The 10,910-nt window shown below is 40.4% G+C and overlaps 1 pseudogene; it reads left to right on the top strand.

Moving 5' to 3' along the window:
* Positions 1-3,088: 3,088 nt before the first annotated feature.
* On the top strand, positions 3,089-8,556 carry LOC102832597 (annotated as a pseudogene).
* The last annotated feature ends 2,354 nt before the right edge of the window (positions 8,557-10,910 follow it).

The raw sequence follows: 10,910 nt of genomic DNA, 5'->3' as shown, positions 1-10,910 counted from the left end.
TTATGCATTGCATTTCATTTTTGACAATTTCCAATTTTCTCAGATATATAATTCGTACATTCCATGTTTCAATGTTCAATGGATGTTTACAGCTGTTTCTCTTCATTTTGAGTTGTGCCCCATTAGCAAATGAAGGTCCCGAGAGCTTTACTCCATCATGGGCAACTCTACTTTGAGGAGGCAGCTCTTACCCAGTCGCATTTTGAGTGTCTTCCAACCTAAGGGACTCATTTTCCAGCACTGTATCTGACAGTGTTTCTATGCTATTCATAAGGTTTTCAGTGACTAAAGATTTGGCAGTAGTTCATCACTCTTTCTTCCTAGTCTGTCTTCATCTGGAAGCTCATCCAAAATCTGTCCACCATGGGTGACCCTCCTGGTGTTTAAAATACTAGTGGTGTAGCTTTCAGAATCACAGCAACTCACAAGCTACCACAGTACAAACTGACAGACAAGAGTTGGGGGTAAAATTATACTCATTTCCTTAAAAAAAAAAGTTGCCGTTGAGCCCATTCCAACTCATAATGACCCCATAGGACAGAGTAGTAGTGCTCCATAGGATTTCTGAGAATAAAAATCTTTACGGGAGCAGATAGCCTCTTCATTCCTCTGAGGAGCGGCTGGTAGGTTTGAACCATTAATGTTGCAGTTAGCAGCCGAATGCTTAACCCTCTGTGCCATCAGGGCTCTTTCCCCTCCTAAAAGGTTAAGACAATTTATACTGTGCATGTGCATGTTTCCCCATGCCCTTGACAATAATAGAAGCTTTCTATCTTTTACGTTTTGCCAATCTAATGGCTAAAAAATTATACTTCAGTATTTTGATTTGCTCTTCTTCAATTATTACTGAAGTTGGACGTCTGTTTTTTTTTTTCACATATCACTCCCTTTGCATTTAAAATAGCATTTGATTCTCCTGAAACTCTCCAAAAATCACTTCTATTTAAAGAAAGCATCAAATCTGTTTTTGAAAAATCAAAATGTGCATGCATAGCATTAAAAGAGCCCATTTAAGGAAGCTTAAAGGGATGATTTTTTCCTGCTTTCAAATACCCATTTGTTTCTGTTACTAGTTACACAGATTTGTATTGTTTTGAACACAGTGAACTCCTTTGACCTCAATCTGCTTTCTGAATTTGAACCACTTGGAAAATCCACTGGGATTGGATTGAATGAGAGTAGACAGTGGGCTGCTGGTCGGTCTGCAGTTGGTTTCTCAGCCATATGGCCTGCTTGATGGCAGGGGGCCTCACCAGCTTAGAAAGAACTCCTGTCACAAGTTCTATTCTCTCCAGTTGTTGTTGTTAGGTGCCCTAAGCAGGACGTAGGTTCTGACTCATAAAGAACCTGTATACACAAAAACGAAGTTCTGCGCCTTCCTCACAATCACAGTTGTGTTTGAGCTTGTTGTTGTAGTCAATCCATCTCTTTGAGAGTCTTTCCTCATTTTCACTCATTTTCTACTTTACCCAACATGAAACTCTTTTCCAGGGACTGGACCCTCTTGATAACGTGTCCAAAGTACATGAGACAAAGCACTCTCTCCCCAGTGCAGAAAGCCATTGCTGGCTTCTGCTTAGGCAGACTAATTTACTGAATTAAAGTCATTTGGCTTCCTCCACAGCAATTAGTATGCAAATTACAAGTATATTACCTGCCGAGTCATAAATTACACTGACAAACTTAATAGTCACAGATTCACCATACCAATTTGGGTAATTTTTCTATTTTTCACTAGTTATAGACCAAGGTGATTCATCGCCTTATTGAACCGTTACATATTAGATCAACAGTTGGAAAAAATGAGCAGTTTTCAAAGCATTTTGCTATGGATTTAGTTCTTTCAGCAAGCTGTAAAATGGAACATTAAATATGCAATGTGTCTAAGTATACTAAATGGCTGGTGAATACATTTAAACCTAAAACAGTACTTTCATAATAAAAAAAATAAAAAAGGCACAACAATTATACAACCTACTAAATTGTCTTCACCATCATTGCAAGTGCCATCGAGTCAGTTCCAACACATATCAACCCTGTATAGGGTTTCCAAGGAGTAGCTACTGGGTTTGAACTGCTATCCTTGCAGCTCAAATCAACTTTGCAGTCCAGTGCTTATCCTACAGTGCCACACTAGGACTCTTTCACCATCACCGTTGTTGTTAAGTGCAGTCAAATTGGTTCCTACTCAGACCGACTCTGTATCTGGTTTCGGAGAAGTGGCTTGTCAGTTTGAATCACCAACTTTGCAGTTGAGTGCTTATCCTACAATGCCCAAACCAGGACTCTTCACCATTGTTAGAACTAAGTATTTTCCTAATTTCATTTCCTTAAATGTAAAGAATCCCCAATCCTCAATATATGATTCGAGCTAATGATCACCACTGGAAAATGAGTAGTCAATCAGATTCAAGATTCTGAAACTGTCACTGAGAAGGTCAGCTCTGGCAAGGTGCAGGAACTTTGGTCACTTGCTCATTAAATTAATTGTTGTTATTGTTAAGTATCACAGAGTGGGTTCTGACTCACAGTGTCCCTGCGTAGGATTTCCAAGGAGCAGCTGGTAGGTTTGAACCATGGACCTTGTGGTTAGCAGTCCAATGCTTATCCTACTGAGCTACACCAGGACCCCAGAATGACCAGCTGTGAGTAAATCAGTTGAGGTTCAGACTGAGTAAGCACAGAGCAATTCCAAGCGGCAGTGCACAGGGTCAAGGGCAATCACACCAACAAGTTTGAGGGTCCAAACTCAGCAGCCCCTCCTCAGAAATCCTATCCTGGCTCGCTATGAGTCAGAACCAAATTGACAACACTGAACAGGAACAAAACTAACACTAAAGGAACTATACCTGCAGCTGGAAACATACGGTGAGCACTAATTACTGAAGAGTCACGTGACACTCCTGGCTACTTGTCCGCACTGTCATAAGTTGCTGATTCCAACTCATAGCAACCCCATATTCATCAGAGCAGCACTGTACTCCATGGGGTTTTCTATGGCTAGTTGGTTTTAAAGTAGAGCTCCGGGCCTTTCTTCTGAGGTAACTCTGAGTGAACTCAAACCACCACCCTTCCACTTAGCCATCAGATGTTTGCAACATCCAGGAACCCATGCCACAAAAGTCATTGCCAAGCTCTGACCCACCAGCCACCCTTGAGCCGGGATCTCAGGTTCAGGGACGTCGGAGCCCAACTCCCCTTTAGTAACAGAGTGGTCACCAAGGTCAAGTACCTGACCCAGATCATCGTGATCAGCATGCAAGTAGTGGATAGGGCCTTTGCCCAGGCCCTACGGCAGGAGTTTGAAGCCAGCAAGGCAACTGCTGACACCCAAGGCCATGTCGGCCACCAGTCAGCTGCTGCCTCCAACCTCTCTGGCTTCAGCTTTCAGGAGGCCCAGTAAATGTCAGTGTTTCCAAGCTGAGCCCTGAGGACATCCAGAAGAACTATGAACATTTGTTCATAGTGAACAACAAATCTGTGTGCAGTTCCTTCCACCTGCAGTCCAAGGTAGTCAGAGCAAAGGAGAGCCTTGACAAGGAACTCAAAATCCAAGTCCAGGAGGACAGAGAAGAAGCAGGCACCCAGGACATGACTGCCACTTTCCCTGCCCCACCCACCCCTCTAATTTATAGCTTGATAATAAGCGACGTTTCCACTGTCTTGTGCACACACACACACACACACACACACACAAAGTCATTGTCAAATCAATAAGACTCGAGTCGGAATTTCTTCCCCCCTAACTGTATCCTGACGCAAATAAAACAACTTTTACTTTAAATTCTAATATTGCTATTATTAAAGTAAGAAGATCTGAGAAAGGTCTTTAACCTGAAACTTTTAACAAGAATACACCAAGACGCATTCACAGGTGTGCAGGTAATCTCAAATTGCACATATACCATGTGGTTGATAACTTACATTTGGCCCTTAAATTTGTAAGTAATTTGGTTTACACAGAGAATATTACCTTTCAAACCCAATGAAAAAGTCCTCTGTAGAGGTGGGATAGAGTAGGAATAGAAAGACTTTTGTTGCTGTGGTGCTATAGGATTGTCACTGGGCTGCTAACCACAAGTTCAGCAGTTCAAACCCACCAGCCGCTTTCAGAAACCCTGTTCAGGGTTGCTATGAGTCAGAATTGACTTGACATCACACAATAACAACAATCACAATCTGGGTCCACTATGGCTGCTGTGACCCCCACACCACATCGGAGACCATGACTACTTCAAACCCTGAGAAAAGAACCACCTTGGACAGAGCTCTCCACTCTCAGTAAGTGGCCAACACCTTTCTTAGTGAAATTCAGATCCCTAGAGGCAATCCGTGGCTTTCGTTTCAAGAACTGAGAGTAAGTCAAAGTGAAAAGGAAATGTCTCAGTTAATTTGGGAACGCTGTAACTCTTCCTTGGGTGGGAGAGTCTCTACTACAAAATCTGGTAGAAATAAGAGGGTGACGCAGGAGTTGAAAGCAAATGTGCACCATGTGCTTCTTCAGACACCAGCCACATCAATAATCTACTGAGGAGCTTTATTGTAACATTAGCCTGTCTTTCAATCATTCAGTCAGTCGGTCTTCATTTAGTACATATTTCTTACCTAGTACCATACCATGTATCAATATTTTGCATTTACATGGCAGCAGGAGGCAATCAGGGTTCTGCAAGTATAGATCTCAACTATAAGGAGCATTCAGGAGTAGCAAAAATGGAGACTGAAGAACTAAACAGAGCCTGGATGACCAGAAAATGGAGAATTCTCTCTCAGAGGATTTCTACAGGGACTAAATGAGATAGTACATGTGCAGTTCCCAGAATAGACTCAGGCATGCAGTGAGCATTTCATTAATGTGTTTGGTGTTGCCACTGAGTAGGTATGACAGGATGAGACACTGCCTGGTCCTGTACCACTATCACACTTGTTGTCATGTTTGAACCCATTGTTGCAGCCACTGAGTCAATCCATCTCACTGGGGATAGAAATTAGAATATGATGATTTACTAGAAAGGGTGATGGCAGCATTCTTTGGGGTTCTGTCTGGGTACATGGGTGTACACATTTTTTAAAACTCATAGAACTGTAAATCTAAGAACTGTGCGTTTTTTCTGAGTGTAATTAATCTCAAAGATTTTTTAAAGTACTGAGTGACCTCAAGAAGAAATTGAATTGTATGACTAAGCTTTGACTAGAGGGATAAAATGAGACTCTCTTTTGTGTGAAAGGGGAGATAAGAGGTGATAATGACACACAAGCAAAGACTGAAAATTATGAAAATATACATCTAATATTTTCCTTCCCCCTTCCACAATCAAAACCTACAAAGCACTGACAGATATTAAAAGAACAGGCTTATCAACTGCAAATAAAATACTTCTCTGTAACAATTGGGATTTGAGAGTGTTTAGGCTGTTATCACCTGAAATTCCACCAGGATCTGTGGTTTATGACTTGACAAAGATGTTGTCGTTGTTAAGTACTATTGAGTAGGTTGCAACTAATTGTTGTTGTTGTTGTTAAGTGTCATTGAATTGGTACTGACTCATAGCAGCCTTACGTACAACAGAACGAAACACTGCCTGGTCCTAGGTCAATCTCACAATCATTGCTATGCTTGAGCCTATCACTGCCGCTACTGTGCCAGTGCATCTTGTTGCAGATCTTCCTCTTTTCCTCTGACCCTCCACTTTACCAAACATGATATCCTTCTCCAGTGACTGATCCCTCTTGATAATATGTCCAAAGTATGAGATATGAAGTTTGGTCATTCTAGCTTCCAAGAAACACTCTGGCTGTACTTCTTCCAGTAGAGATCTATTTGCTCTTTTGGCAATCCATGGTACTTTCAATATTCTCCTCCAACACCAGAACTCAAATGCATCAATTCTTCTACAGTCTTCCTTATTTACTGTACAACTTTCACATGCATATGAGGCTACTGAAAATATCATGGCTTGAGTCAGGTGTACCTCAGTCCTCAAACTTACATCTGCCGGGGACCCGCCTTGACATAGGTTTTTGGTTCACGAGGAGGGGATATCTGGCGGTGACAGGGATAGCAAAAGAAACACAGAGACACAACGAGAGAGACAAAGAGACACCCCGAAACCAGAGTGGATGCATCACAGGTGGGCAGACTTTGGACCACAGGCATCGTGGCTTCTGCAGTCAGCAACACACTGCCCTGCAAACTGTACTGCATGCCCTCCAAGCTGTAATGCACACCTGGGTTGGTCTGCGCCTCCATTTTATTTAGGGGAGGTACTTTACACAAAGCTGGGATGGACTAAGACAAGGTACAGCTAACATACATAATTTTCCAGACATTCAGGCACCTTCACATCGTACTTCGAAGGTTCGAGTCTCTCGACGGCAACTTGGTTCCTCAAGCTTAATTAACATACCTTTTAGCACCTAGCCTCAAATCGGGGGAGGAAAAGGAGGATTGAGAGGATTCCCATTGTGTCGGCTGCCTGGGCCAGGTTTGCAGGAAGAAGCGAGGCACCTAGGTGAATGGCCTGCACCTGGAAACACTTTAAGACGGCAGTCCTTTTGTTCTTAGAACAGAGACCGGGGAGTCACCCAATTTACTTTGAATGAATTCTCTGAGGGAAGAACTTTGCCTGTTTGGAATTTTACAGTCTTGGCTTTTAGGAAAATATCACATTTTTCTGTGGATATCAAGGCTTCATGTAAGCATTTAATAATAAACCTAGTTGAACACTAAGATGAAAAACAGTTTGCCATGTCTGCCAGGTGGCTAGAGTTTGTTCCTCAGAGCCTGCGGCCTGTACGGTCTGCAACACTTGGGCCCACAGGGCCTCGAACTCCTGACCGGGTCTACATGGTCTGCAACATACATCTTTGCTCTTCAACTCTTTAAAGAAGTCTTGTGCAACAGATTTGCCTAATACAATAAGTCGTTTAATTTCTTGACTGCTGCTTTCATGAGTGTTGATGATTGAGCTGAACAAAATGAAGTCCTTGACAACTTCAATCTTTTCTCCTTTTATATAGATGTTGTTTATTGGTCCAGGGGTGAGGATTTTTGTTTTCTTTACATTGAGATGCAACCCATACTGAAGGCTATAGTCTTTGATATTCATCAGTAAGTCTTTTAAGTCCTCTTTGCAAGCAAAGTTGTATCATCTATATATCACAGGTTGTTAATGAGTCTTCCTCCAATCCTGATGCCACATTTTTCTTCATATAATCCAGCTTCTCAGATTATTTGCTCAGCATACAGATTAAATAAGACTGAAGACCAGAAAAGTTGTGGGAAAACCTCAAGAATATCTGACGGGAAGAAAGCAAAAGGTCATTAAGAAGACAAGATAGAAGGAAAAGACCAAAATGGATGTCAGAAGAGACTCTGAAACTTGCTCTCCTGCTTAGAGATGCTAAAGCAAATGGAAGAAGTGAGGAGGTACAAGAGCTGAACAGAAAACTTCTAAGGTCAGCTCCAGAAGACAAAGTCCAAGTAATAGAGACCCTCTATAGTGTTTCTGAAGGAGCTCTGGTAGCGTAGTGGTTATGAATCGGGCTGCGAGCCTCAAGGTCAACAGTTTGAAACTACCAGAGGTTCCGTGGGAGAAAGATGAGGCGGTCTGCTCCCTTAAAGATTTACAGCCTCGGAAACACTGTGTAGGGTCGCTATGAATCGGAATCGACTCCACGGCACATAACAACAACAACATAGTGTTTCTGAGGTGCAGCTGGTGAGTGTCAATCACCGATCTTGCAGTCCAGCATATTATCCTGCAGCACCACACCAGGACTCCTTGTCTACAGATGAGCGGTAGGGAAATACTTACTTTCCCAACATAAAATAAATATTTTCTACTTACATTGGCTCCTGAGATTTTTGTCTGAATTTAATATATCCTGGAAAGTCCTGGTGTGGCACTGTAAGAATTCAAAAGTTGGAAATGAAGAGGAAGGATCGGTAATTGGAAAATACGGCTTTGGTGATAGTAATTATATTGAAAATTTCATGACAGATTTTGTAAGACCAACAACTTATTCATTATAAATATCTTTTTTTGACAAGATAAATGGTAATTATATACATGGAACTCACCAAATGGAATACACAGGAATCATATTGACTACATCTGTGAGAAGAGATGATGGAGAAGCTCAACATCATCCACCAAAACTAGGCCAGGGGCAAACTGTGAAACAGATGATTATTTACTTATATGAAGGTTTTAGTTGAAGAAGAAGAAAATTAAAACAACTCCACAAGAGCCAAAATATGACCTTGAATATATTCCTTTCAAATTTAGAAACCATCTCAAGAACAGCTTTGATGAATTAGACACTAATGACCAAAGACCAGAAGAGCTGTGTGTTAGCAAAAAATATCATACATGAAGAAAACAAAATGTCATTAAAAAGACCAAAGTGGATGCCAGAAGAAACTCTGAAATTTGTTCTTGAATACAGAGAACTAAAGTTAATGGGAGAAATGGTAAAGTTGTGGAACTAAACAGAAATTTCAAAGAGCAGCTCAAGAAGATGGCCAATAATGAAATTTATAATGAAACTTGAAAAGACCTGGAGTCCCAAAGCCACAAGAGAAGAACACACTCAGTATTTCTGAAGTTGAAAGAACTGAAGAAAAAATCCAAGCCTCAACTTGCAATATTGAAGGGTTCTATCAGCAAAATATTGAAAGATGCAGACAGCATCCAAAGAAGATGGAAGGAATAAGAAAAGATTGGTCAATGTTGAACCATTTCAGGAAGTATCATATATTCTAGATGAATTTGAAAGAAAAAGTACAGACACTAGGGAATTGACAGAATACAAATTGAAAGGTTTCAACAAACTGATGTAACAATGGAAGCATGTCTTTGCCAAGAAATTTGGAAAACAGGTATCTGGCCAACTGACTAGAATAGATCCATATTTGTGCCCATTCCAAAGAAGGGTGATCCAACAAAATGCACAAGTTATTGAACTATATCATTAATAACACACACAAGTAAAATTTTGCTGAAGAAAATTAAAAAATGGTTGCAGTAGCACATCAACAGGGAGCTGCCAGAAATTCAAGTTGAATTCAGAAGAGAACATATTGTTGTTGTTGCTGTTTAGTGCCATCAAGTTAGTTCCAACCCATAGCAACCCTGTAGAGGGCTTCCAAGGAGCAGCTGGTAAGCTTGAACCAACTGACCTTGCTGTTCAAACCAACTTTGCAGTCCAGCACATGAACCCACAGCACCATACCAGGACACCAGAAGAGGACGTAGATCAAGGGATATCATTGCTGACTCAGATGGGTCTTGGCTGAAAGCAGAGAATGCCAAAAAGATGTTTACTTGGCTTTGCAAATGCCATGCAAAGGCATTTGACTATGTGTGTGGATCATAGCAAATTATGGATAACATTGAGAAGAATGGGGAATCCAAAAGACCAAACTGTGCTCATACTGACCCTGTACATAGACCAAGAGGTAATCAATCAAACAGAACAAAGGGTTACTACATGGTTTACAATCAGGAAATGTATGTGCCAGGGTGTATCCTTTCACTAGACTTATTCAATCTGAATGATGAGAAAATAATCTGAGAACTTGGACTATACAAAGAAGAAAGTGGTATCAGGACTAGAGGAAGGCTCATTAACAGTCAGAAATATGCAATGACACAGTCTTGCTTGTTGAAGGCCAAGAAAGCTTGAAACACTTGCTGATGAAGATAAAAGAATACAGCCTTCAATCTGGATTATAACTCAATGTTTAAAAAAAAAAAAATCAATCTATAAATAAAATCCTCACAACTGTACAAATAAATAACTTTATGATAAAACAGAAAAGACTGAAGTTGTCAAGGATTTCATATTAATGTGGATCCACAATCAACACTCATGGAAGCATCCGTCAAGAAATCAAATGACATATTGCAATGGGAAAATCTGCTGCAAAAGGTCTCTTCAAAGTGTTAAGGAGAAAATATACCACTTTGAGGATTAGTGCACCTGACCAATCCATGGTATTTTTATATGCCTCGTAGGCATACAAAAGCTGAACAATGAATAAGCAAGACCAAAGAAGAATTGATAGATTTGAATTATGGTGTTGGTGAAAAATATTAAAAGTACCATGGACTGCCAGAAGAACAACCAAAGCTGTCTTAGATGAAATACAGCCAGAATGCCCCTAAGAAGCAAAGATGGTAAGACTTAGGATAGTAAGGGTGGTCTCACGTACTTTAGACATGTTATCAGGAGAGACCTGATGTCAGAAAAGATATCATATTTGGTAGAGTAGAGGGTTACTGTTAAAGAAGAAGACTTCCAACAAGATGGATTGACATGGTGGCTGCAATAATAGGTTCAAACATAAAAATTGTGATTATGGTGCAGGACCGGGCAGCGTTATGTTCTGTTATGCATAGGGTTGCTGTAGGTCATAGCAGACTTGAGGGCACCTAACAATACCAACAACTTCAAATCTATGCTTTTGCTACCATGAACCATGGCTATTTCCTCTTTAATCAAGTGCATCTTGTCAAGGTCTACGAAAGTAAATATTAAGAATTTAAAATACATTCTTCAAGAGTAGTCATTTATGAGATCCAAGGGCATTTTTTAAAATATATTTTTAAGAAAAACACTGCAATTTTATATTTTTTTGCTGTTGACTCCTAAGATAATTCCTAAAAGATTTTTGCTTGTGCTTTATTGACTGTGCAAAGGCATTCAACTATGTATTATCATAATAAATTATGGATAACATTGTGAAGAATGGGAATTACAGAACTTTTAATGATACTCATGTGGAACCTGTACAAAGACCAAGAGGCAGTTGTTCAAACAGACAAGGAAATACTATGTGGTTTAAAATTAGGAAAAGTGTGCATAAGGGTTGTATCATTTCACCATGCTTATTCATTCTGTAT

Source organism: Chrysochloris asiatica, unplaced genomic scaffold (genome assembly GCF_000296735.1).
Source record: "Chrysochloris asiatica unplaced genomic scaffold, ChrAsi1.0 scaffold00316, whole genome shotgun sequence".
Taxonomy (NCBI): domain Eukaryota; kingdom Metazoa; phylum Chordata; class Mammalia; order Afrosoricida; family Chrysochloridae; genus Chrysochloris; species Chrysochloris asiatica.
This window is presented reverse-complemented; position numbering and strand designations above follow the sequence as displayed.